A 27,970-nucleotide genomic window follows, 5' to 3' on the forward strand; every position below is an offset into this window, starting at 1 on the left:
GGCTCCCTCTCTGTCCTTCTGCGTGGCCTTCTCTTCGGTCTAATCCAGAGGCAGAATGAGAAGGAGGTTCCGGAACCCACACTGAACTCTGCCTGAATGCGCAGATAGGGTGAGGGGATGGGGAGAGGACCCTGATGGCCGCGGGGAGCTCTTTGGGCCTAGGACACAGTTTGGGTCCGGCTCTGTGGCCCTGGGCTGACAGACTTGTGGGGGACTCAGTCATGAAGCCTGGTCATCTCCCCCTTGGAGCACAGTTTGTCTCATGAGCAGGGGCTTTGTGGTTCTGGAAAAGTGCTCCATTTGGCGCCCATGAAGGAGGACTCCCGTGTCCTCCAGCGGGATATGGGGACAGGCGTTCAGGTCGCTGTTTCTCACCATTTGATTCTGTCTAAGAAGGAGGCAGTCAGGTCCTCGGACCAAACCTGCTAATTTGGATTCTTGCCCCTGTAACAGAGCCCTGGGTGTGTGGACACACTGGTCCACAGGACTGTGGCTACGCCCTAAGGGCTGCTCATTCGAGGTCACTCGGACGTGACATGTCCATTTAGGGGCCGTTACCTCTCTTCTGCGTGGCCCTGGTTTTATTACACACAGCACTGAGGGTTTAGGGCAGCCCTGCGGCCTCCAGGAGTCGTACTGGGAGGAGCTGGCATGCAGCAGTGCTGTGTTTGCCGAAGCCACCTGGGGGGGCCCGCTGTGGCCGCTCTGTCTCTGTGGCACCATGTGAGGGCCTGGGTGCTTCCTGTGCGTCTGTCTGGAGTTGCAGACCCATGCGCTCAGCCTCGAATGTCTTTTGTGCCGAAAGGCCGACAGCACTTTGGCCTCCTGAGTTCTCAAGTGACCTTTTGAGTTGTCGTGGCGAGAGGAGTGAGGGTCTCTTGGTTGCCTCTAAGGCCGCTCAGCCTGTGACCAAGGCCCCGCTCCCGGGGACTGAGTTCAGGATGAATCGGGCCCTGAGTTTGAACACTCTCATCCCCCATCTCTCCCTGTTCCTTTGGATTCTCTCTCTGCCATCGGCTTGCCCCTCTCCTGCACAAAGCACCGTGTTCTGTCCTTGTCCTGTCAGCCCTCACAGCCAGTCAAAAACGTTCCTGTGACGTGTGAACGGTGAGCGCACCTGGCTGTCTGGGCTCGCAGCCACTCCCTGCACACTGCTGGTGCATGCTCTCACACACACCGACACACCACACAGGCACCCTGGCCACACCCGCCCTCCGCACAGAGCATGTCTGTGAGCTCCGGGGTGACACCTGCACTGTGACACACAGGTGATCATTGCTAACACTGGGTATGGACAGGCAGAGACATCGAGCAGGGCACCAATAAAGGGCCTGGTGAGGAATAGGAGAAGGTCGCCCCAGGTAGTTCTGACAGACTGACCATGGGCAGGTTCTGCAGCCGGGACCGGAGAGGCAGCGGGGCGGCAAGCGACGTAGGCTCACCTATGTGCCCAGAGGCGTGGTCAGGCGAAGGGGAGGTGTCTGCATTGTTTTCTTCATATCTGGGAAATTCTACACCTTCTTCCACGTTGGCACGTGGAGAGCCTTGCCCGGCTTCCATTCCCTCAAAGCTGGGAAGGACACATCAGGCCCCATCTGCATGCCCACCCAGATGCCAGGGCCGCTGACTCTCTGAAGCCCTTTGGGGCGTGTTTCTCTGTCTTCTCCTCACGCGTGGCATCTGCCCTCCTTGCCCATGTCCCTTGTCCGTTGGGGCCTCTGTCCGCGTCCGCGCGACTGGGCCTGGGCGCGGCGGTCCCGCCTCTCTGTGCTTCTCGGTTCCTGCGGGCCTGCCGGCGCCTGCCTTCCATCGTCATATTAACAAACTCGAGTCGTGCCGAACGAGGACGCCTCATACGTTATGCTAATGATCAAGGGACATGTTAATGATATTTTAGAAGCCTAATTAGTGGAATATATAACTATATGCAATTTGGTAATGGACTGTGACAACAAGTTGTTAAAAGGGGGCTTGACAAATCCAGTTGCATGTGGCCTCAGACAAACAGGAGCTGGGGATGGATGAGTGGGAACCGAGCAGGGTGGGGGGGACGTGCCGGGGTGTGAGTGCTATCTGGGCGTTCACATGGGGTCGTCCTGCCGGTGGGCACGGTGGCTCTCCTGCCCTCCTTCCACGGTCCTAAACCACAGGAGAGACTGTATTGGAAGAATTATTTACTAATGTTTCTTAAGCAATCGCTACGGTTGTCATCGATCACACACATACATCTTTGTTAGGAATGCCATTTTGATTGGGTTTATTCTCCTCAATATCCTTTTGTGCGATTTGTAGCAGGAGATGTATACACAGAAGATAGAGGAAGACAGGCTCTTGTGCCAGAGAGAAATGTTATTGTGTTAGAAACCAACAATCAAGGCCACGTGAACTGGGAAATTATGCGTATTATGTCTGTCAACATTCCGCGAGGGTTCGTAGGCGTAAAGGAAGGGTGTGTGCAAACCACTCAGCTGTTAGAATGTCGGTGTCTCTCAGTGGACAACTTGGTTAGCGGTGCATCTTTCTTCCATTGCGAAATCTCCCTTCGTCTAGTGTAGCAACTCACGATACAGGGGCCGTGGGCCTGTGGGCACTGTGCAGCGGGTGAAAAGGTTTAGCAAATGCTTGTGCACACCGAGCAGTGTCTGTAAACAGGACAGTGTCATACATACACACTCACAGTCACGCTTACAGACACACCCACCAAAGTTCTTTGGCTGTTGTGGTTGATAAAGTGCACGTTCACTTAAAGAAGTACTTTTCTGTGGCTGCTGGCTTCTGTCCAGGTCTCTCTTTCCACCATCTGTAGGAGCAAAACACACAATGACCATTTGGTGGTGGTTCTCGTACCTTTTCACCTTGAGAAAGGAGAGACTCCATGTGTTCAGAGGTTGGAGACCTCTGCCAACCCTTCGTCATCGAGGCTGCTTATGAAAATGTAAGCAGGCGATGGTCCCTTCCGACTGCTGTTTCAGTTCTAGAGAACGTGTTTGTGAAAATTCCCTGCAAGTGTCGTCTGTTTCTCCCGTGACTATGATGGTAGATGCGGAAATATATTTCTGTAGTGTCGACACTGCCCAGAGTCAGAATTGAACTGTTCCGTGTGGGACGTGTCACACCCACCACGTGGCGTATCGGGCACTGCATTCGGTGTGCTGGTGGCTCTAGCTCATGGGAGCTTCAACCCCAGAAGCTTATCTTTTTTTTTTTGTCCAGGACTGACAGGCCTGGGGGAGGGATGTGTATGGATGCCTGTTGATGTCCAGTGGGGTTGTGCTCTGGTAAACCCATCACGAATTGAAAATGTCGAAAGTTGAAAAAGCACGTAGTGCGCCCCACCTACTGCGCCTGATGGCTGAGCCACGCTGCCTTACACGGGCATAGAACATGAGTGTTCCTGGCGTGTAACCCCACAGGAGGTCGAGGAGCGCCCCCTCAGAGGCAGGAGGCACAGGTGGACGTTTTGTGATACACATGGTGGGGCGCGGAAACACGACCGCAATGTCTAAGACCGTTGGCAGCACAGCACGCTGTAGGGCAGGGTTGTGACCTGTGCGGTGCCCGTGGCTGGCAGGGAGCTGCAGACCACCCCCTCTGCATATTGCAAAACCCCCCCCCCCGCCTGGGAAAGATCCAACTCCACATTAGAAGTACAGTTCCCCCTGCGTGCATAGCGTGTTCACGGCATCGTAAGGTTGGAGGCATTGTAAGTCAAAGCACCGTTTGTTGGGGACCACCTATATTCCCTGTGGGTGTGTGTCCGGTTTGCAGCGTCCTGATGGCTCAAGACAGCGAGGCGAGAGCTGGTGTTCTGTGCGTCCCTCCAGGATGGTGCTCGTGCCATTGGCGGGAAGGGGTTTGCTTTTGTTACTCACCGTGTACCACCTCGGTACTGAGGTCTGAGTGCCTCTCCTGACGCGCTGGTTCCAGCCTCAGCATGGGAGCCCTCTGGGCTTGATGCCGGGACCTGGGCTTGGGGACAGAGTGGCTTCCCGCCATGGGACTTCAGTGAGCTCTCTGGGAGGCCTTCCTTGGCCTTGCATTGTGTGAAAGGGCAGAAGGAAACACGTATCACATTGTCCTTATTAAACTGTGCTCTCCTGCTGTCCAAGATGTTCGGTCTCCTGAGTGGGGACACTGCCCGTGCTCGAGCTGTGGCACGTTCGCTACTGAGGGGCCTTGTCCAGCAAGGGTGGCGGTGGTGGGACCCGAAGGCCGTCCTGGACGCCGTTCTGGTGCAGCACTCACAAAGGCCGCGTGGCTCTGCTGCTCAGAGAGACTTGTGCGTTTCCCCCTTGTGTTCTTCCGTCTCCTTGCCTCTCCCCTTTGAGACTTGAGAGAGTGCAGCCCCCATTTGCAGGGCCTGATCAGTGACCATGGAGGTGCCGCTTGCTCCTGGAGCCATCCGCACCCCTCTGCCTCAGTGTCCCATGGTGGACATGGGCATCACTTGGTCCCTCTTGCTACCCGGTCCCCCACCTCTTGTCTGACAGAGCGGGGAGGACTACCAGTGCACTCAGGATCCCCAACGACATCTGATACTGGTTTACCATTGAGAGGAGGGCTGATTTTGGGGAGGGAGACGGAAAGGGAAAAGTTTCGGAGCGAGCTGCGGAAAGGCACATTCATTACCGGGGTCCTTCTCCTGCAATCGAGGCGTTTGAAGCTGGAGAATTAGCAGCTGCTTTGAAGCTGGGATCTTTCATCTTTGTGTGTGTGTGTGTGTGTGTGCACGCATGCGCGCACGCGTGCGCGTGTTCATGTTAAGCCGAGATGCCTTTTCTTGCCACTTATTTGGTTTTTCTGCTAATAATGAAATTATAATGAGATCCCTGATGGGATTTTTTTTATAAAAAAAAAGAAAAAGAAAAAGAAAAACACCTCCCATGAATTATCCCTGCGCCCCTCTCCCTGCTGCCTTTTGTACGATCTGCTCTGCATAATTGGCCTTTGTTTCTGGGCTGAAGCAGGATGGACGAGGCCGGGAGTTGGAAATGCCCCATGGTGCTTTTGGGGGGATGAGGCACCAAGTCTGTCAGTCAGGAGGTGCCCTTCCGCTGCGCCTCCCAGTCCCACTCCTGCCCCTGCCCCTGCCCCCCGTACTCAGTCCCTGGCTCTGGGGGCAGGAGATGGAGGCACGTGTGTCATGTCTCTGCATCCTACATGCTCGTTTATCTGAGGGTCATGTGCTCCCTCCGCACTTTGACCCTGCACGGTTTGGTCTGGGGCAGTGGCGCGCACATCTGTCTTGACTGGCAGAAACAGGGTGTTCTGAAATCTTGGGAACACCCTACTCGGGACGCCCCTCACCCTGCTTTACTCTGGCCCCTGGCCCCTTGTCCTTTATCCGTGGGACTTTTGCAGACATTGCCGATGACAGAGGGCTGCCACACAGGCCGTGTCTCCATTGGGGGCTGAGCCGGAGGAGCCCTTTGGTAAAACGGATCAATGTCCAGACTCTTCCAGAAGGACGCACACTTCCCTGGGTCACCGTTCCCCTCCGCAGCCACGGCCGTGCTGGACTCCATCCCCATTGGACCGTGGGAGCCTCGGCCGCCCTCAGCTCCAGGAGGTTCTTCCATCAACCAGCCTACGTCTGTCCCGCCTCAGCATCTTGTCTGAAGTCCAAGGCAGCCAGCTGCTGTTGGCCGGCCTGGCACAACAGCGAGGGGCGGAGAGTGGGTGAGATGGCAGCGCCTGGTCCGTGTGCGTAGCCTCAGACAGGCCACGTCCTGGCCGCCCCATGTAAGGGTGTTCCGATCCACACTGATGACCACTTTAGGAGACCCACTCCCACGCATGTCATCTGGTCACCCCCCCCCCCCCCCGCCTTCCTTCTCGCCATTAACCAGGTACAAGGAAGCCGCGGAATCTTCACACTGTGTGATTTTACACCGTAGATCAAAGATCAAAGCCGAGGAATACACAGCAACCGTAAAATTAACTGCTTTTCAATTTCACAATGCTTTCCGCGATAGAGAATCTTATACATTTAATATTAATTAAACACTTAGCTTTTAACCTCCTCCTGCATCTACTTTTGGCTGGTGGCTGGGAAAAATTAATTGGGCATCTTAAATCTTGTGTTACTAATGCCTTGACAGGGGGGGTTTCAAAAGCACTTATGACTTCAGCAAAACGCTCTTGGACCATTTGTCCTTCCACTCACCTAATTGAAAATGCCGCCCCCATTTCCCCTTAAGGAAAAATGAACCATTTGCAAAGGTTTTTTTTTCCCTAGGAGGTCTGTCTTACACTCCCTTTTCATAGCCTGAGCTTTAATCCAGTCCCCTGACACGTGTAACACCTCACAAAATGGAAGCCGTTGAACTTCCGTTATTGTAAATGCCCTATGGATTTTGGACGCATTGGTCCAGATGTGTGGCTGGCAGTGACCCGGCCTGCGTGCCGAACCCCCTGCAGCCTCTGCATGTCCAGTCCAGCAAGGCAGCCTCCTGCTTCGGCAAGCACGTGGGCGGCCGGCGGCCGCATGGGTGGATGGTGGCAGTGACGAGCCCACGTGGTGACTCAGACTTGGTGGCACTTGAGAGTGGACCCTCGGCATTGTGAACAGGAGAGTCAGCCGCAGAGGAAGAAAAGAACCCACTCGAGGGACATCCCGAGAGACAGGGAGCCAGTGTGATGGGCAGGGTGTCTGGGGGGGGGGGCGTTAGACCAGGTTGTCCACTTTCCCAGTCAGGGCACCGGCGGACGATGACCTCACTGGGGACGGACACCCTCTCTCTTCAGTGGCCAGGCAGCACCTGTGTCTGTGCTCCAGAAATGGCTCAGTGGGAATAGTGATGCCATGCGTGGCGTCTTCTCAGCGGCACGCCTTCCCCGGAGCGCCTGGGCACTTCCATCCGGTGACCTCACTGTTCCTCACAGGTCCCTGTGCGGTGCTGAGAGGTGGGCACGACCCAGGCGGTGTGGGACCAAGGCCGGCGTCCTGCTGGGACTGTATGTGTGGAACCGACAGCTGGGAGGCGCGGTGCTCGCGCTGGAGCCCCGTGAAGACACCTTTCTGGGCCTGTCTGCGAGTCAGGGACCCCGGGAGGTGGTTGTGCACAGCCTGCCTTTGGGGACCTCTGTTCTCAGCGTGGTGCTCAGGGCACGGCCGGGGTTACGCACCCCACACTCTGAGGAAACCTGTAAGAAATTAAAGTTGGTGGGGGTGGAATATGAAAGTAGTCATCATACATTTTCTTATGTTTTTGAGTCTGTCCCAAAATGGTTTCCAGCAGGTTTGCTTTAAATCATTGTTTTCTGTCCCAGCTTCTTCTAATGAGACCGTAAGTCAGTTCTCCGCCAACTTCCGGAATGTGGTTCTGGGTGAGGTGGGGACCGGGACGTGGGACACCCCGCCTCCTCTCGTGCCCTGGTCCTCGCTCTTCAAGCCCTCGAAGGTCACCTTGACCATCCCCTGTGGAGTTGGCAGCACTCAGTGCCTGGTTAAGTCCTGCAGTGCCTGAGGCATCGCCCCAGGAACCAGGAGTCCCCCGCATGGTGCACCTGGCCAGTCCCCACAGCCGCGGGGCCACCGCGCCTCTCAGAGCTGACTGACCGGGACATGGGATTTGATAGGCAATAAATTAGGGATGTTGGTGAACCTAACGACCCCATTAGCAGGTGGCACTTTCAGAACCAGAGGCAACGTTGGCTGGGGGGCGTGGGTGAGTGGCATTGTGGAGATCTCGATCTGTGTGTCTCTCTGTTTCTCTCTTGGTCTGGAAACCTGTGATATGTGGGGCGCCATAAAATTTTTAGTGCCAGAGTTTGGGCTGACCGCCTGAAGACTCACGAGTGAGCCATCCCGGTCTTCCCTAACAAGTGGCAGTAAAGGCTTTACGGCACCCCTTGCGTCCTCGTGCAGGTTTTGTTTAGGCCACAGATTGTCTTTTCCTTTTCAAGTCTCCCCGCGCTCGGGTCCCTCGCAAGCACCTCCGTTGCCATGGCAACAGTTCCATCCTGGCTTAGGGTGGAGCGGAATGACATCCCCAGGCTGGATTCTCGAAGTCGCTGCTTGCCTGGGGGGGGGGGGGCTCGCCTGGTCATCAGTGGCATATTTTTCTTTTCCTCTGCTTGAAGCTCTGCTCGTTCATAGGCAGTGGCTGCCCCCCCCCACATTAATCATTCCCTGCATCTCTGTGGACCTGTCCTCTAAGGCATGTGCGGAGGCTGACACTCGTGACCTAAAAATTGCAAAGGAGGAAAAAGAAAAAGACAGTGTTGAGCATTTGGAGTTGAATAGGGAGCTGTGGAAGTGGTGGGCCGTGGAGTCAGTCACCTCTGTGACCAGACGGAAGCTGAGGCGAGCCCCCCACATGCACAGCAGAGCCCCGGGGGAAGAACCCCCACGGAGGCCTGGTGTCTGCAGTCCCCAAAGCACTTGAGGTCCCATGTGTCTCCAGGTTCTCCCTCCCAGCAGATCCCCTTCCCTCCCCTGACTCCTGCGTTATCTACATTGGATCGGAGTCAGGGCCTCAAGTTCTGCCCTCTCTGGGCCTGCAGGGGACACCGAGGTGCTCAGGTGATGTGGCTCACTGAGGTCACACAGCAGTGAGTGGACCCGGTGGGAGGAGAGCCCACACCTCCTGGCCCCCTAGCTGGACGTCAACATTGCCGCGATGAGCTGATACTTTAAACAGAATGTACTGAAAAGGCCTGGCTGTTGGGTCCATTTCCCATCAAGCCAACTCAGCATCTCTGCCCTATGTCTGAGCAGACACAGCGGAAACATCGTTTGAGAACAGGGGCCGGCGGTGACAACGCTGCGTGTCACCCTAGCTCTCAACCCCCCAACTCCCAGTTCTTCTTCCAGCAGGAGGGCTGCCCCGCCGGCTCCTCCGTCACAGGTAGGAGTTCCCGGAATCTGTTATCTCAGCCACGTCGGGGGGATGCTTGCATATACGACTGCATATATTTATATATTTTATGAGGGCAATATTTTGACTGCTTCTCTTTTGAAAGACAGTGTGAATGAGTTTGCCAAAAATCACAGATGATATGAGAAATGCTATCAATAAAAGCCACTTTTTTTTTTTTTCAGGAAGGTGAATAAAACAATGTAAAAAAAACCATTTTTCCCCCCTGTCATTTTGCAAAGTCATTATTAGCAAAGTGAACGCTCGCGATCGGTTGTGGGGTTGGGGGGGGGGTGGTGGATATGATGGGGCTGATGGTGGTGACTCTGACCGGCAGAGAGTCATTCTGATCCAAGAGTCGTAAAGCACAGGCGTAAAAAGAAAGGTTATGGGACCTGTTTTTGGGTAATCCAGCAAGTACTTCCCTTTCCTGACCTGCTTATGCCTGAGTGAGGTATTTTACCTGCAGGGGACGGGTCAGTTTTAGATCTTCACGTGGGCTTTCTACCTGGCCTGGGAGTTGGCACGCCCCACCTTACTCTAAAGGTGCCTTTGCCCTCCCCAGTGTGGTCCAGGTAGCTGACGTCACTGACAGTGGGTTATGAGACAGCTGTGGGCTGGGGCAGGAGGATCCAGCCCCCCCCCCCGAAACTGGAGGGGGTGAGGAAGGACCCTGTGAACACTCTGCGTTGCTCGTTCTTTTCCTTGTAGGTTTATGCACGTAGCTGTTGTCTCACTTATTTTATTGCTAAGACCCCTTTAAAAGCCTCCATCTGGCTTAGGTGCTAGATAAAAGTTCTAGTTAAATTGAAACAAGTAATTTCATAAACTGGGTGGGAGAGAGAGTGTTTTCTCCCCCTACCGTGTTCCAAGTGCTTTCTGACCAACCTTGCATGGCTTTGGATGTAACCAGCACAGAGCAGCCAGAACACACCCCCCACCCCCGTTCTCAGACTCAAGCCATATAATCAAGGGGTGGTGGGGTGGACACCAGGAGGCAGGGCCACAAAAATTAAGTGAAAGTGGAAGTTCCCACTCTGCATTGACCCTTTTACTGGGGCAAGGTGCAAACATCAATAACCCACCAAGAGTGACAGGTCCACTTAATTTATTTCACGTACTGGAGAGGCTGCATGGCCCGCGGGCATATTTACTAGTGTTGGGGAGAGAAGAGCCCAGCCCTCCATCATGGTTGGGTCCAGTTCACCATGATGTAGAAACAAGGTATTGTTTTTGTAGCCTGGCACTTACCTCAGATACACTTGAAACAAGGGGAAAGCGATTCATATGCCTAAGAAGCACCCAAAAGATCAATCAGCTTTTGTAGCAAACGCAGGGGGCTCATAGCAGTCTGGGCGTTGGAAACCGGTCGGCTCCACAGCGGGCCATTTTCATATTTAAAGACATTGTTTTGGAAGCCGGTGTGGCGGCAGCCAACTCGGAGCGGGGCAAGCAGTGTGGTGACCCGCCTGTCCCTTCCACAAGCCAGGCCCGGACGGCATTCACCTTCATGAGCCATCCTGGGAGCAGTAGCCGGAGCCACCAGTCACAGGCTGTGGTGAGATTCCAGCTGGCCCTCTGCATCCTTCTGTCTGAGCCCTCCTGGGTCGAACAGGAGTCCCTTCACTCCTCCCCCTCTCTGGTCAAATACTCGTTATTGTTGTCATCACAGTCGCTTGGGGCTGACTTACCTAACCCCCTTCTGCCCTGCACCCCGAGGACCAGAGGCCCGAGCCGCGGCCAGCTGACCCGTTAGTAGCCCTCACGGCCCTTGTTGACAGGTCCGCACTGGAGCGGCCATCGCCCCTTGGCCTTCCTGATGCTCTTCATGGTTCCCCTGTGGCACTGCCCATTCTCCCAAGGAATTAAAATCTCAGAGGTTTTGGAGTCAGAAGCAGGTGGGGTGGAAGCCAGGCCCTGAGTGTGTAACAGTGAGACCCGCCTGCAGGCCCACAGCACGGCGCGCCTGCAGGGCGTGGGGCTGGGAGAAAAGCCGGCGTCGGCCACCTTGAGCATCAGGGTTCCATTATCTGAGAATAATTTCAGGGACCACGGGTGCCCTGTTAGTGCAGACCAGGCAGAGGGCCCACTGCGGGATCCCCACCATCACACCCGGGCTTTTCTCTTGATCTGTTCTTTCCTATCAACGATCTCTGCCTGCGTCCAGCTGGGCCTTTCTTCTCTTACTGGACGAGGAGGGATCAGCGGTGTGGACACAGACACGCGTGACGTTTGTGGTCGAGAACACGGAACCAGGAGCTCTGGGGCGCTGCACACCTTGACGGTGGGGGGAGGGAAGTGGAGGTACACAGGTCATTAGGGTGACTCAGGGAGTGACCGCCAATGTGGGGACTTCACTGTGTGTGTGGCTTTGGATCCCAAATCTGCTCACATGCGGCGGCTAAGAGCTGGGAAGGAGACCTTAGCAATCTCCAACCAGCTGTTGTACAGAGAAGAAAGCCCAGTGGGTGTCCAGGCGCTTCAATACTGGTCCAGCCGGGACTCAGAACCGCCTTCTGGACCCCAGGTCCACTGGACCACTCTCTCAGAGCATCCATCCTGTCCTTGGACGAACGGGGTGGACGTCTTTCTTTTGTTCTCCAGGGTCACCTTTTCTTTCGTCGCTGTGAAGAGGCATGTCATTGCCTGTGACCCGTGCTGCTGCTCAGAGGTCCAGTGTGGGCCGTGCCCTGGACCTGGTGGAGGGAATGGGGGCGTCTTGTCATATGGTGAGGACCGCGGATTGGGGCACCTGACTGCCGGGGTTGGAGTCCCCGTCTGTCGTTGCAGGGCAGGGACGTGGATGTGTTATCATGGCAGGGAGGCTAGCAGCATCCCTGCTCTGTAGTCGACCTGGGAGGCCACTGTGGGAGCAGCGCCTGACTGTAGGGTGGTGGTGCTGTTTCTTCACCCTCTAGCCGTGGCCTTGGGCTACCTAAAAGGTTATAGAATTTAACCCCCCACGTAGCTGAGAAAGGAACCCACTTGTGACGTTATCTAGTCCTTGGTAAAGGCTCTAGGTCCCTTGTCTCCGCCTCCTGTGGTGCTCATCCTGCCTGTGGCCTGCCTTGTCTCCTGGGCCTGCAGGGCACGCCCGCCCCTCTCCCGGCTGGGCTGGGAGGTGGTCTCTACTCTCACGAGTCCTTCTCTTGGTTTCCAGAGCCTGTCATGGAGGGTTGCCGAGATGTTTTACCAGAGGCTGCTCAGGGATGTGGTGACGAGTGTCTCCACTGGGCCCTAGTTCCACACCTGCCGGGGCTCAGCCTGACTGACCGGTGGTTACCTGACACGCCCTGGTACAGGGGAGAGCGGCTAGCAGAGCTCGCCATTTTCCTCTCCCCGTTGCCTTAGCATAAATGCTATCTCATGGAGGCTTTGCAGAGACGGTGCTTTTTGAACTCGGCTGTTGAAAGCATGTGGACCAGGCTGCTGCACACACACAGCACACGCAACATGCGCTGTCTTTTCCCTTCCTCCCCCTGTGCTAATTGGGTTCCGTTTCTAGAATACGAATGGCCCAATCTTGCGGTGGGGTTGGCCGGCCGTCTCGGAGCTCCGAACGGAAGTGCCAGCTTGCACGACACACCACCACCGTCCTCTGGGCACAGACTTTCCCGTGGTTCGGCTGTGGGGGGTCAGGGCTGTCCTGCACATGGTGGAGGGTCTTTTGTTTCAGGTGGCGTGTTTTTCTGGTTGTCTTTTTCATACTGCGGGAACTTGGAGAGGCCGGACATTAGGGGCTGGGGCCGGCATGCTCAGGGTCTCAGAGAGGAAGGTGTCCCCTTCACCTTGTGGAACACCATTCTGGGTGGGTCCGCCCACCGGCCTCAGCGGTGACACAGGCCATGTCGTCTGCCTTCAGCGAGGGCAGCCGTGGGCAGCAGTAACTCGAGGCTGCCCATAGGCCCAGCTTCTTTCTTCCTCCTACCAGGAGGCCAGGCATGCAGCTCAGGGAAGGTTGAAGTGTGTGTGGGGAGGGGGTGGACTGTGGTGGGGGAGGGGAGGAAGGAGGAACAACTGTAAAAAATGTTAATTTATTAATCACTGAATATACAGCAGTTCATCTGAAATGCTGTTGCCATGCCAACACCCTGGGAGTTTATTTTCTTAATCCCAGAGAGGGCTCTCAGCCCCTGCCCCCTGCTGTGTCATTTGAATTTGCTGCTGCCTCCGTGGTGTCTGTTTTAAGGAGTGGGGGTCGAGGGGGTGGGGGTGGGGCCTGGGCCGCACCACCAAAGCAGTCATATGCAAAGCAGTCAGAGGCCTTTCTCCGTGCGACTTAGTAAAAATGACACAAATTAATATACTCTACTTAAACCAGACCAAGATTAATGGTTCTCTTTCAGTGCAGCTTAGCCCAACTGTCACTCGACAGGCGTTTGTCGGACAAAATCAACACTAATCAACATTTATTCGTCTCTTGCCCTTGGGTCTGAGGAGCGCGCGCGGCGGGGCCGTTGGCGGCAAGGCTCGCCACGCTTTTCGCCCTCCATCCAGCCGCGCCATACATCACCCTTCCTGCGGGCGCCTCTCCGCGGACGGGTCCACACGCTCGGCTATCAGGGAACATTAGGGGCATGATAGATTTTCTGTTTTAATTTACATCTATTATATCACAACGTAGCGGATTTTGATTCAGTGGAGACCGGTCTCCTAGAGCCAGCCAGGCTCCTTGGGAGGCTTCCTGCATTAACCGAAGAGGGTTGGTTAGGATGGCGCCCGGATGGACTCCCTTCTCTAGGCCCCTTCTCTCTCTCTCTCTCTCTCTCTCTCTCTCTCTCTCCCCCTCCCTCTCCCCCCTTCTCCCCTCACCGCCAGGCCTGCTCAGTACAGACACGTTGGTGCCGTATTCACCAGCACAGCTCAATCTCTTTGGACTTGGCTCCTGCGTGGGGTCACGTGAGGCTGGCCAGGTTCCTCCCTCACTCTCTGATTGGACTTTGATCGGCCAACAGTGGGAGCCGAGCGTCCCCTCTCTGTCCCTGGCCGGGAAATGGGCCTTGACAAATCTGGTGGCCGAGAGTCCCTGGGGACCCCTCCCAGGCTTTAGTCCTAGCTTCCCGCATCCCCCCCCCCCCCACCATTAACCCTCTTTTTTCCTTTTGATCTCAGTTACAGTTAGATGTTATGTTTACTGAGACACAGGTCTATCTACAGGCTCAGAGGGAAAAGAGAAAGAAAACAAAGTTGGCTGGGCTGACCGAGGAGGAGGGAATTAAAGGGCGCGCTGAAGGCCTGAGTCTGACAAGACCATTTCCTTCTGCATGACCAGAAAGGCGTCTCAGCCTAGCCTGGGACAAGGGCCACGGGTCCTGCCCGCTGCTGACCCGTGGGACACGTGTACCTCTTGTTTCCTTGGAGACTGCCTGATGAAGGTGACTTCTAATTTTTCTCCCTTTCTCCTCCTTTCTTTCACCAGAGATGTTGTTAAATGTTTATTGGAGGACACAGGATTATTCCTCTTGCCTTTTGGTGGGACTGCAGTGTTCTGTGACTGCTCAGGCCTCATCCAGCCTGGGACATCTGGTCACCTGTTAGCTGGCCGCAGTGAAGACCTGAGAGGGGACGGAGATCTACCCGCTCTGATTCTTTCACCCTGTGGGATGTTGCACGTGGACACCATGGCTTTGTCACATGCCTGGAGAGACTATCCTCCAAGTGGCTATAACCCTAGATTCCCTGGTCACTTACAGGGCCTGAGCTCCCACACACACACACACACAAAGCTGTCGATTTTACACTGTAGTCAGTTCTTCTGTGGCCAGAAGGTAGGGCAGCTACGGCCAGGGGGGAGTGTGGTCTGTGTGCCGCTGCCTGAGTGTAGGGTGAGTCAGGAGGACACCGTAGGACTTCCAGTTTGGTTTCTTGTTACCCCGCAGTCAGGTCAGGGGTGCTTTAGTATAAGGTTGCACTGAGAATGTGGCTCAGTTTGAGAAACCAGACTCCACCAAGGGGAGGGCCCAGTTCCTTGAGCTTGGGAAACTGACCTTGTTAATTTTAACGAGGGGAATGATTCCCGGGTGGGGGCTGAGAAGACGATGAAATACCAAGGAGGTTATCACTAGGGAGGCTCTCACGGAACTCAGCGGAGTCGTGGCAATGTTTGCTGGGCTTGCTCTGATGCCGTGGAAGACGGAGGAGGGAGTCACAAGCCCTGGATGACAGGACGGGGCCGGGGGCAGAGCAGAGATCCGTCTGGTCTCTGCGACGGGGCTGCGAGGAAACTTCTGAGGGAAAGTTGGGCCTCAGTAAATCTGAAAGAGAAAAGAATTACCACGATTGTTGTCTGGGCCTTGCCTGAGAGCAAGGGAGTTGGGCTCAAAGGGGCTGGGACAGGGGACAGGAAGTCACAGGCTCCTGAGGGACCTGCCTGCTGGGGTTCTACCTTCCCTGGGACATTGGACATCTGCCTTTTTGTCACCAGAAGGGCAGGAGGTCACTGAGGGAGCCCTGTTGTGGGCAGCTGTGGATTTGAACCCGAGGTTGACGGCTGTGACCCTGCCGTTGAGGAGCTGACTGATCGTGACCAGGAGGTTGGGGCGGCCTGCCCGCAGTTAGGGGAGGCTTGCCAGGTTCCGTGAGCCCAGAACGAAACATCACCCTTCACAGTGTGTGACCTGCTGACGCTATCCTCGTCCGCCTTACCGTTGCTCCTGAGAACAAGGTCTTTCCACCAGTGACTCCCTCAGAGGTGCGGGCTCACCCCACAGCTCCCTTGCCCGATCTTGAGCCTGCCGACTTGGGGTCTCTCCCAGCGGTGGCGTGTCCTTGCCTGCAGGAAAAGACTCTGGGGTCCAGACAACAGTGTCCTTTCTGATGAGATGGGGCCATTGTGCTCTAGGCCCCCTGGTGGGTAGGGGGCACCGCTGGTACCTACACGCCACCCCAAAGCCCCACCCCGCTCTCGGAAAGCTGTGGACGGCAGTGCAGGGCACCGTTGCCGCTGCAGTTGCTGTGAGTGTGGATGCCGGGAAATGCTGGTTGCCAAGCAGCGGGAAGGGACATGATCCTGCTGCCTAGCAACAGCGGCAGCGTGGTCACTGCTCCGCGTTCTGTGCCTCTTCCTGTTTGGTGTGCTGGCGATAGAGAGGCTGTCTTAGGTCGCTGTCTGCCCAAGCCATGAGCCGTGGCGAGGTGCAGGGAGCCCGGTGCTGGCATACACGTGCTTGGGTTCAATGGCGCCCCTGGCCACGGAGGCTGAGCCTGGTTTGTGCACAGCCTCCCCTGGTCTCCCCTGTGAGGTTACCACGCACGGGTGGACCTCCGTTGGCTGCTTAGCCAAAGAGGCATTGAAAGTGCCAGGATTCCCCGGGCGCTGCCCTGACCGAGCCCGGCAGCCTTTGCTCTGCGTGTCTGACGTCACATGAAACCGTCCCTGTTCTGATTGACCTGCGGCGGGCGCCCATCCTGTGAAAGGTGCCAGGGCAGAGCCAGACCATGCAGTGTTCTGAGGTCTAAGGGGCAACATGGGGAGAGGGAGAAAGGCAGGCCTCCCTGCTGACTGGACCCTCCCCCAGCTCTGACCAGCACCTCTACCCAGGACACGTGAGGGTGAGGTCACCTGGTGACTGCAGGTGCTAGACGCTTGCTTGGTGGAAGCCTTGTGGGTCGCAACGCCAGGCTTGGCTCTTGTGTGTGTGGAGCCTGAGAAATCTTTGGAGCTGGTATTTAAGAAGGGAGGACAAACGACAGGGTGTGTGCTCGCCCCCCACACCGCATCCCGCTGGGGGAGTGGGCGCCTGTTCCTTCCTGTCTATAGGAGTCGAAAGGTACCCAAAGGCCTCAGTCCCTCTTGCTCCCACTGCGGGCCAGCTTGGGGCTCTGCACAGGCCGCTGCCCACCCAACCCTTGGGGTCCTTGTTCTGCAGCGTGGCAGCGTCAGCCCCACAGAGTAGGCTTGGAAGTTCAGAAGGCTCGTGCTGGTTGGCCCCTGTGACATGCGGCCAGCGACCTCCCTCCCGGTGGTCACAGCGCAGGACAGCAGGAGGAGCAGCACACAGCCGGCCTCTTCAGTGCGAACACCATCTTGGCTCTGTCTTCAGTCTTAGCCTTCCAGGCAAGACCCCTGCCTTCTCCACTGAGGTCACGGGGGCAGAACTGCCCTGCTCTGGGTGCTGGGGGCCTGGGGAGTATTAGTGTATTTTTAGGAGTTTCTTACATAATCCTGCCAGAATCCGTGAGGGTGGTTTCACCCGGTTCGCAGACGATGGGACAGTTCTCCAGAACAGGTAGGTTATTTGGGATCTAGAGATCACTGGTCCCAAGAAAGATAAAAATCCCAGGCCCTGATGGGGTTGGTGCTGCCCCTGGCAAAGCCAGAGGGGGTGGGGAGTGTGGACCTGTACAGCGGCCCCGGAAGATTCTAGGAGGCGACAGGCTTGAAGGGTAGCCTCCCATGTGGCCAGGTCAGCCTGACCTCCTCCTCAGAGGAAGGTGAGTCTATGTTAGGAATTACTGGCTTTGACTGCCCCAGGCCACCACTGCCCCTGGCCCAGCACAGACAGTGGACACGCTGTGAGGACCCTTCAGGAGGGACAGTGTGTCTCATTCTCACTGGTCACTTGTGTCTTGCAGCAAACACAGTGGCTGCCGGGCAGACAGCAGCGGTAGTCTGACCTCTGTCGAAGGGGGGACTCCGTCTCTTAGCACCTTGTAGAGGGCCTGCTAGCGCTCACGTAGAACCTCTCCAGGATGCCAGCATCCTCCTTTGTTTCCGGGTCTCGGTCAGGGGGAGGCCACCCCTGAAGGCCGCCATCCGGGGCCTGGGAGCAGAAACTGCTGGGTAGTGTGGTTCTATGATTCCATGCCACCTGTTCCCTCGGCTGTGCCCTCCCCGAGCTGCCGCTATCACATTTCGTGGCCCCATGCCACCGCTGACTCCTGATGCTCATCTTAGCCTCTTGCTTGGGCGTTGGGGGCAGGGAGGAAGGCAAGAGGAGAGCCGTGGTGGGGTCCACTCACCCATCTATCTGTTGGTGACGGGGCCCAGCGGCTCCCACTGAGGCATTCGGAAACTAGCTTAGCTTTTGGCCAGCGAGCAGCGGGTCCTCCCTTCCACTAGAACAGGCAACACCTCCCACTCGGCTGCCCCTGGAGATGACCCGTCTTGTGGGGTGGTGCCCACGTTCCACCTGGCGCTCTCACCGGAGGCAGCTGTGGTGCCACCCAGCCCAGGCGTGCCGCGGGCTCCCTCTTCTCACCCCTGGGTGAGCGCCTGTGCCAGAGGAGCCGGGGTAGCAGGCCGGGGGCAGCTTCACATCTAGGCATCTTCCCGCAGATTTTGGGAACTCCAGCGTCACTCCTGGTTCCTCTAAGTCCAAGAACGTTGGGAAGAAGGAGAGCTTATCATGTGCCAGCTCAGTTCCGCCACATGGTGTGAGCTCCGGGATTTGCGTCCTTTCCACAGCAGATGTCACACACTATGCCGGGTTCTGCGTGGTCCCGGGGCTCTTGGATTTAGCGATCAGCCTTCTTTTAAGGAAGTCACAACCCTTGGTACATTTTAAGCCTTTGATCCTCACAGATACCCCTGGAAAACTGAGGTCCATTACCTAACGTGCCTCGAGTACACAGCAGGCATGCTGCTTTTTGGCCGTTCCTTCTCTCTTTCTCTCCCCCTTCTTATTTTGTTAGAAGGTGTTGTGACATCCAGGCTGGTGGGCTGCAGTGTTCCATATCCTGTGATCAGCCTTATCCATAGTGTGTGCACGGCTGTGGGGCTCTTTTCCAGTGGTTTCTCTGCCACCATGTCTCCTAGAGGCATGCAAGAGAGGTGAGCAGCGACCGCCCCCTTCAGACTTGGGGACCGAGCAGCAGTCTGTCCCGCCTCGCACAGACAGAGCCCCAGTGAGTGGCAATGTCAGCCACGGGAGTGAGACTGTCCGTGAGAAATGGAGCTCAAAGTCGACCCAGACCCTTGGCAGGGCAGTCACCCTCAGTTGGGTCTCAGACAAGGGCGCTCAGGACATGCGTGCATTGTCACGTGCAGAACCACCAGTGTCTCTGCTTGGTTAGGAGACAGAGGCCATTAGGGGCGCCATTGAGATGCGTGGAGGGCGGTTGCTCTGGTCTGGTGGAGTCCTGCTGGGGAGGAGGTGTTCCGTCTGTCCCGTTGTAGATTGGATTAGGTATGTCCATTGCAGGGAACCCAGTCTGTTCACATCAGCGGGGACGGAACGGGCGCGTCACTGGCCAGAGAACAGTAGACAGTGTGAGTGAGACGAGAAAGGAGATGTCAGAAAACCTCCCTCCCTCAGAGAGCTCGCAGTCTAGGCGTGCAGACAGGACACACACACCCGCTGTCCTCTGCTGGGGCGGGCCACAGGGGGACATTGTGGGACCGCACGTTGCTTACACAGCCGTCTCAGACTTCAGGACCGGGCGGTGGGCTCCAGCTGAAGGAGGGGGCGCCTTGTCTGTCCTAGGTCAAGTGTGGACGCAGCTGATGGACATGTGTCATAAACCGGAGGCCCAGGAGAAAGCTACACTCTGGGGCATAGGTGTAGCTCACTGGGGGCCTCCTGGGCGTTCATTCTGCATTAGTTTTGTTATTAGAGGCCCAGCCAGACATAGTTGGGGGGTGTGCGACGCTCCAGGCTGGTTTAACCTTGACGAGACAGCCATCTCAACAAGGGTGACGTTCCCCATCCATCTTCATCTGCTGGGCATGTGGGAATATGCTAATGCAGCCAGGATGGGCGCAGGGAGCAGGAAATGGGGCGTGGCAGATGCTCTGGGGACCTTGGCAGGGCGGTGCCACTCCAGGTCCAGAGTTCTTGCAGGGGGCAGAACGTGGCCACCATGGCGTCCAGGTGCGCCCCCTCACAGAAATGGGCGGGCAGTGGGCAGAGGTGTGCCCTCTAGGATAGGGTGAAAAATCTGGGTGAAGAGTGAAGGGCTTGGTCTCCTATATTCTCTGCGACTCGCCTTTGGGCCCATCCACTGAAGACGCACTCACTCCATGATGAGGCGCACGACTGCGCTTTTGTGAGTACGGGCGTGGCCTCCTACTTTGCCGCGCATCAGCTCCTCTGTCAGTCGCCGGTCACTTTGCAGCCCCGTGCTTTCCAGCCGTTAAATGAGCTCGTCCCCTTTTCAGGAGTTCCAGTTTGTTGGGCCTGTGCTGCGTAGGCGACATCCGTACCTTCTCCCGTGTCCTCCCCAGTGATTCTGCATGTCTGAATTGAATGACATTCTTACCAACGTCCTACAGAGGGGTGCGGCTGTAGCCTAGACGTCCCAGACAAGATTTGGGAGCCTCAAGTCGGTCCAAGATCACGTAGCTGTGAGGGGCATGGTTAGGGTTCAAGAGCGTGTCCACCCAGCACCACGGCCCCTGCATAAAGCTCTCACGTGGGATGGCGCCTGCGTGGGCGCGCGGGACGGGGTAACGGGCGGGGATGGCGCCTGCATGGGCTAACGTGGGCGGGTAGGCTGGGCTCACTCACTCCTCTTCCCCTTTAGGGGTCCTGTCGCCATGCTGTCCCCTAAACAGAGCTTATGCAGACTGAGGCCCAGCCCCGCCCCTCTCGAGGGCCCCAGGTCAACAGCTCACAGGTCTGTCCCTGACACCCCGAGCTTCTCCGTGGAGTGCTTATTTTGGCTTGTGCTCCCACAGCAGGTGGGGAAGGAAAGCCGGCCAGCCGCTCTCCCATTTTCCTCAATGAGACGAAAGCCATGGAGAGGTTTTTTTTAGTCTTTACAAGTGAATCCCGCGGGAATCGCAGTAAAATTTCAATCTACTGGTGGACCCATGTCTAGGTCCTCCCCACTCACTGGCTTCTTCCCACACGGCCCATGTCCGACCACGCAGAGAAAATAAATAAATAAGCAGGTGACAGCAGGGCACGATTGCTCGTTAGCATCTCTGGGCCAGTCCGTCCGTGGAGCCGTGGGCACATGGGGCTGATCCCAGATGGTGACAGAAGCCAGCCACCTTCTTCCCTGAGGTGCCGGTCCTCAGCCACCCAGGCGTTTAGGAAGTTGAGCATGGGACATCCTGAATCTAAAATTATTGTTAGCCCTCTGCCCCCCCCCCATACACACACAGAGTTGTTTGTTTTTCCCGTGGAGATGGAGGAAGTCAGAAGCTGAATAGAGAAAATAAAATAACCTTAAAAATTTTTCAAGTAAGATGCCGAGGACCATAAACTCCCCGAGATCACCTGTGTGCTAGAGCGGAAGCTCCATCTTGGCCCTGACGGCTCTCCTGTCATTTATGAAGCCAGGTCTGGACTTGGGGTGTGCACACTGTTATCAAAGAGTTTCTAACAGAGGCTTGCGCCTTCCGGGGTGTCGCGGGGTCACGGTGACGGGCCAGGGGAGTCTGAGGGCTGCCCACCTGGCAGGTCTGTCCCTCTGCTGCTCCTCCTCACTCTCTAGTCTTGGAGTTCATGTACAGTCAGTCTTCCTCTTAATAAAGCTGTTTTTCAGATCTGACTTTGGACCAGGGACTGCTTTTTCTCCAGACGTAACAGCTGTTAAACATGGTGCGTTGGGCACTGCATCGATCTCTTTGTTTAGTTTTGAGTTTTCTAATAAGAGCAGAGACATAGGGGGTGGGAGGGCTCTGCTCTATCACCCCCCCCCCCCCCCGCACTGCGGGCGTCAACTCTGCTTTTGGAAATAAGGCCTCTGGTCTCCAAAGGCCTCTGGGGTCCCTAGGTCACTTGCCCTTGAGGACGAAAACCCATTGTCCCCTAATAACCAGCACAGGGTCCCCCCCTCCTTCTGCCGACAGAGAATTGTGGAGCTCACGGTGTCAGCCAGCAGAGGCCAGACCTCTTGGCCCCTGGCTGTCCTGGGGTGGGGGGAGGCGTTTTGTCCCCTTGCTCTCTGGTCCCTCTGCCACTGTCTCTGTCCCCAGTGCACAGGGCAGCATTAAGTCCCCACAGGGGGAAAAAAGTTCACAAAAGAAATGAATTATGCATATAGAATTCATTTCCTTGGTGAATAGGGAATCTGAACAAACTCCCTGGCTGTTTGATTTTAAGGCAGAGGGGAGGGTGAACCAGTGTGGGGGGTGGGGAGAGGTAATCAAAAAGAATTGGGAACAAGAGGTGGGGGCAGAAGGGGAACCATGGTGGAAGCACTCGGGCAAAGTATGTGAAATAGTTCCTGGCCATTGCCCTCGCCAGCACCGCCGCAGGGACATGCAGACTCGTGGCGGTGAGTATGCACTTGTGTCCGCAGAGGCATTGGGGGTGGTGGTAAGGTTGTCCTGGGAGAAGGGACGCCCTCATTGTGACAGGACGATTGGTGTCGGGCACTCCACTGGGCTGGGAAGTGTCCCGAGAAGCTGCTGGGACAGTTCTGAAGTTTCCCAGCCTTGAAGAGCTTTTCTTGCCTCTCTGGGGCTCCCTGGGGCAGCGCGGAGGGGGAGTGGGTCAGGAGCACGTGGTGGGCAAAGGCGTCCATCAGCACACAGAGACACAAAAGCATTCCGGGCTGCTCCTCTCCTCACCCGTTTCCTTCAGGCCGTTTACAACAATCAACCTGGAGTTTCTGGCCAATGCAGCCGCAGGAGCGTGTTGCTGCCTCGCTGGTCTGGTCAGGTCAGCTGATCACCAATGGCTACACAAATTGAGGTGCTGACCTGAAGGTGTTTCAGTTTCCCACGTGGCTGCCTCTCTGGCTGCTGGACGCCCATGTGCACCTCTGGGCAGGACATGTGGCCCCATGGACATACTCACGCCAAGTGTCCCCCATTGGTCCTTGCTTGTGATTGATGGGAGGAGTGCTTGGGGACCCTCGGTCTCAGGGGAGATAGACGGAGAGACAGATGTTGGGGAGCGTTCCCCACCTGCTGGGAAGAGAGGAGTTGTTTTGATCGTCCTGGGGGCCTTGGATCCTATTTCAGGGTTGACTGGATCGGGCAGGTCTGACCCGGCTGAGTTTATTTTTTAAGAGGCACGCTTGTTGCACAGCAAATGCCTCCTTTCCCTTGTTTTGGGGGGTTGAGGATGTGCATTGTCACCACATGGTATTGTCTGGGCTGCTCACCATGGAGATGTTGGACACGGTGTGTCCAGTGGTGTGTGTTTTCCATCCATGGGTCCCAGGAAGGTGCGGGGTGCCCACAGCTGTCCTCCCAGTGGGGCAGGGCAGGGAGGTGAATCCACCCCAACCTCAACCCCTGCCTTTCTGTGTTGTGGATTTTATTGGTTTGACTTTGGGGGTAAGAGTCGGCTTCACAGCCGTGTTTGAAAGCCAGCCGTGCCGAGAGGAGATGGATGCCTTGTGTGAAATATTTGCTTGTTTACGAAGGTTTCACGGTCCCTCTGCTCTTGGCACAACATGATGCACTTCAGACTTCATGGCATTGAGCACTGATGGCTGAACACAAGGCCAGCGGGCGTGGAGGTGCCAGGGAGGGCCAGGAGAGAAGGGAGGAGAGGGCAGGCGGACATGCTACCCCGGAGCCCAAGGAAGCAGGTCATCATGAAGAGTACCTATGGTCTGTGCGGGAGCTGCGGGGTCAGGAAATGTCACTCACCTTCCCGACCTTCTCACCACCTTGGGTGACCAAGCTGACCTCCCTCACCCCACCCCACCCCACCCCCAGGAGTGGTCTTTCATGGAGGTGACGAGCTTGCCTTCTTAGGTGAGCAAGCCTCAGTGCGCACCAAGTCATGACAGTTGTGAAACCCGTTCTCCAGTACCGGCCCAAGCCATTCTGTAGCCGGTATATTTGGTGCCACCGAGTGGTTTTCAGCCCCGGCTCCACCCGAAAGGCACCAGTGACTGGGCTTTTCCTGGAACAGGGACGTTGGAACCCCAGGCCCGGTGCTGAGCTGACTGCCCCCTTCCAGCCTGCCACTCGGGGCGCGGTGCTCCCGTCCTGGGCTGGAGGATCCTGTCCTGGGGAACTCTGAAAGGGAGACTAGAGGAGGCAGCCTGGGGGTCGGAGGGCTCGTCCCTGGGGCAGGGCTCGAAGGGCTTCCCCTGACTTGGTGAGTGCTGCTCTGAGGCTGTAGCTGCTTCTCACAACACCTTTCCCGCTTTGGGTCCGAGGCTCATTTTCCACGTCCTTCCCTCCAGGCAAGGACACTTCAGAACCCTGACGGTGGCTTCTTGAGACCCTTCCCAGCTGCCCGGCTCTGTGGAAAGGGACACTTTTTCAGTGTCCAGTTGTACGTAGCAGGGAGGTTGTGGCCCTACTTTAGAGAGGGGGACAGCAAGGCCCAGCAAGACTGAATAATCATGTCAACAGTGGAGGTGGGACCTGCCTGTCTCAGTCTCAAGCCACAAGCTACCCCCCCCCCCCACCATCACCGCCTCTCAGGACAGCGTGGGTGCTCTGCTGCCCCCTCCCAGTGGGGACGGCTGTCGGGAGAAGCCAGCCTGGGCAGGGGAGGCAGGGGAGGAAGATGTGCAGAGGCACAGGGTGGCCGGAACGGGACTGTTACGAGGAGCGAGCGTGCGGTCCAGCCGCCCTTCCTTCGGGGCCATCGTCGTGCGTGAGTGCTCCCCTCTCCTGCCGGAACCTGGCCAGCCTGGGTGGCGTGGCCTCTGCGGTCACGGTGGACGCCTGGGCCCACTCAGGTGGCCCCGTGTGGCCACGTGTCACACAGGCTCTCAGACTCGGTTCCGTCCTCTCTCGGAGGAGTCCCGGTCCGTCTCACCCCTCCCTGCCGCCTTCCCTGAACAGAACGTTCTAAACTCATGTTTTCTCGCTTAAAACGAAATTAGTCCTTTAAATGTAAAGCACTTCTAAAAGCACTTTTGTTCATGGGCAGCCTTCCTTCAGGGGCCGTAACTCTTAGTTTGGGGCGTTGACTCTCGTATTTTCACACCTTCCTTGGGGAGGAAGGTGTTAGCTTTGCTCTGAGGAGGAGACAGAGGCCTTGTCCCTGCTGGACGTAGCCAGAATGTCTTGGGGCCTCTCTAGGCCTGAAACCCAGGGCGTGTGGGACAGATTGTCACAGTCCCTGCTTTGTGACACCCCAAATCTGGTCTGTTGCCAGTTTGTGAAACAAGCAGGCAGTTTCCTGACATCAGTTGGTCCTCCCTGTGGCTCCGAGTCACGGCCCCCTGGCCTCCTCGGTCCTGGCCACTCAGGTCGGGGTAAGGAGCCCCCACATCCTCACCACCCTGCAGCAAGTGTGCTGATTAGTTTTCCTCGTCCCCGGCCCGGGCCGAGGGTGCAGCGGGGGATACTTGAACTCACGCAGCTCAGGATGACTTTGCCATCAGCCTGTTTTAGGTTTGAACTTGTAACTGATCCAGCCTTCCCACATCTTCCTTCCAATGCTAATTAGCACACATACGACAGCTTTCTTTTCCCTTCTCATAATAATATGGCCAGCTTTGGGAGGTGGGAGGTGGTCTTGGGAAACCTTGTTTATTCAGAAGTTCATGGCCAAATAAAACAGTGTTTGGCTTTAAAGTCTGGGCTCTGGATCACAACATCCTCTCCGAAGAAGGCTGAACTGAGTGGGAGGTTTCTGGGAGGGGTGTATACGGAGCTCCCAGCTCTGTGGAGATCAGCCCTGGGCTTATGAGGTGACCGGCCAACCATTGGGAGCCAGCCCTGTGTGGAGACAGGGAAGCTGGCCTCGTTCTGGGCAACCTCAGGGAAGAGAGGCCTCCCCTCTGCCCCTGCAGAGGTAGGACGATCTCTGCTCAGACAGAAGGCCCTGACGTGGCTGGATCACAGCAGGGCTCTCCTCTGGCATTGTGCACCGAAGGGGCAGCATCCAGGTCTGTCCTGGGCAGGAAACCCCGCGGACAGCTGGGAGGGGAGCAGGCCTTGCCCCTGCCCGTGAGCACGCTCGCGCAGGGCTTTGTTCCGGGTCCAGTGCAGGCCACTGCATCCTCTTTGTCAGCCTGCTCGGTCCCCCACGCCGGGAAGAGGACAGCGTGGACAGGGCCGGCGTCCCAGTCCCTTCCTACCATCTCCGTCTCCTCGTCTCCTCCTCCTCCCGGTGCTCCCTGTGGTGTCAGGAGCCCCTGAGCCCCAGGCCCCAGGCGGTGGGGGCGTGGAGCTGCTCAGGAACGTTGGCTGGCTGTGGAGCTCGAGGCTGGAGGAGGCAGGAAGGAACCGCCAAGCCCTGCCCGGCCTCCCAGCACCTCCTCCCGGACAGAGGACGAGGAGTTTGGTTTGCGCCAGCACTCACCTGGTGGTAAATGAAATTTGTATGTTAAAATGGACCCTTTAATTGTGTTTTCTCCCCCCTTCCCCATGCACACCCCCTCCTCACCCTCACCCCACACTCCGCCGCGTGGCAGGGGGCGGGGCCTGTGATCTGTCGGTTCCTGTCGTGCGGGCCGGGAAAGGTCTCTACCTGGCTCATTCTGTCCCCTTTGCTTAGGCTGTCACCGCTGACAGTCCTCATGTTTATTTCATCGCGCAAGGCGGCTGTCTGGTTTCCCTACTCTCCGATGTCATTAACACACAGAGAGCGGGCCCCGCAGTGTTGAGCCCTAATGAATTCCACTGTGGCTGCCCTGCTCCCCACCTCGTTACCAAAGCCCGAGGTGTCAAATTAAACCTGGGCCAGTGAAAAAGAGCGCCTTCTCGCCAGGAGAAGCAGGAGCGGGGGGCCCGCAGTTCACGGAAACAGCCCTCCAGAAGCGCAGAAGGAGAGCGGCGGCGGGGGGGGGGGGGGGCAACGACCACCACAAGGGCGCCTTCCTGTGACCCAGCACACCTTGGCCAAGGTGACCTCCCAGGCTGTCCACGGGATCCAGCAGCCTGTCCCCCTTGTGGGGGACTCCGCTCCTCGGCCTAGCTGGGTGAGGCTTCCTGCTTTTTCTCATTGCCGGGGGATTCATCCTCATGCTTCATCCAGATTGGGCTCCTTGCAGAGCAGACAGGGCAGCGTGTGAGAACAGGGAGTGCTTATGCAGAAGAGAGAGTGTGTGCGTGTGCACGCGCGTGTGTGTGAAGGAAAAGTGGAGGCCAAGTGTGAGCTCCTGCTCTAATCAGAGGCAAACATCATGCTCCAAATGTTGGAAAGAGAGTCATCACACACATGGATACAACCCGTGGAGCTGCTTCCCGCCCCCTCCCCCCGGTCTAGGGATTGGGAGGTAGTGACTTACCTCCTCTCTCCTGTATATAACAACGTACCATTTGCAAAGCACTTGTGCAGGTTATCGGCATTTTGTCTTTGGAGAACTTAGTTCAAAGCAACTGTGACTAGGGTTTTACCATGTTACAGATGGACACGTGGCGGGGGGGAGGTCAGTAGAGACCTTCACACACTTGTTTTAGGTCATAGGCAGGGCTGGACCCTGAGAGGACAGGGTCACATTTCAGGTCCTGAATTTTCAAGAATTCTTTTTTTTTTTTTTTTTCCTTATACCACTAAACTTCCTGGGTTAACTCAAAGGCAGGAGGAGGTGGGGGATGCAGACACTTGTTAAATTTAAAAACTGAAGTAACTATACGTACAGTATGATGGACAGACCTTCCGTACAGCCTTTGATGCCCTGTGACAAGTGACGCCACCTGTGCCACCAGCACCCCAGTGAGGAGACAGGTGTCTCCCATCACCTAGAGAGCTAGCTCGCTTTGTCCTTTCTGCTCTGGTGACCCCCTGACCACCACTCTGTCATTTGTCATCGTGGACGGTCTCTGCCAGCTCCCACCCTTTATGGGTGTTGCAGGCACGCAGGGTGTATACTTTGGTGCCCAGCTGTTGCTGATCACCGTGTGTCTGAGATTTTTCATGTGTTCATACCAGTCATCCCTTCCTTCCTGTTGCCGGGCGGGAGTCCATTGTCGGAACGTACCACAGTATATCTGCTCCATTGGGCTTTTTATCTAAGAAAAAGTCTTTTGAAAATAATCCGATGTTTATGACAATTTTTTTTAACTGTTTTGGAGCACGTGGTGGTCAGCTTGCCTGGCTCCCTGGGTTCAGTGGCCCGGGTGAACAGAGGCTTGATGGCCTTTTTCAGAAAGCCCGGCCCACACATCGGAACTTGAGGCAGCTGGGGCTTCCTTGCCCTTCGGCTTAGGGTTCATTCTGTGGTCTGGTGCGCTCTGCTCTCAGGACAACGGAACAGCATCTCTCTCTTCTTTGGCGTTTTGTCGCTCAGCGTTGGCTACGCGGTTTTAAAATTGTGCTCCCCCTTCTCTTGACATTCAGGTGGAACCTAAT

At 56.5% G+C, this 27,970-nt stretch overlaps 1 protein-coding gene and 1 long non-coding RNA gene across 4 annotated transcripts in view; one reads left to right on the top strand and one right to left on the bottom strand.

Annotated features, from left to right (window-relative positions):
• The window catches only part of PBX1 (PBX homeobox 1), a 240,496-nt gene that overhangs the window by 47,686 nt on the left and 164,840 nt on the right, over positions 1-27,970 (top strand). The gene's annotated exons all lie outside the window — the stretch shown is intronic.
• LOC136325892 (uncharacterized) lies at positions 14,871-15,785 on the bottom strand. Its single transcript, XR_010729324.1, has 2 exons — positions 15,507-15,785; positions 14,871-15,115 (listed from the first exon to the last, which is right to left on the bottom strand). It is a non-coding gene; the product is annotated as an uncharacterized lncRNA (long non-coding RNA).

This window comes from Saccopteryx bilineata, chromosome 2 (genome assembly GCF_036850765.1).
Source record: "Saccopteryx bilineata isolate mSacBil1 chromosome 2, mSacBil1_pri_phased_curated, whole genome shotgun sequence".
NCBI classification, from domain to species: domain Eukaryota; kingdom Metazoa; phylum Chordata; class Mammalia; order Chiroptera; family Emballonuridae; genus Saccopteryx; species Saccopteryx bilineata.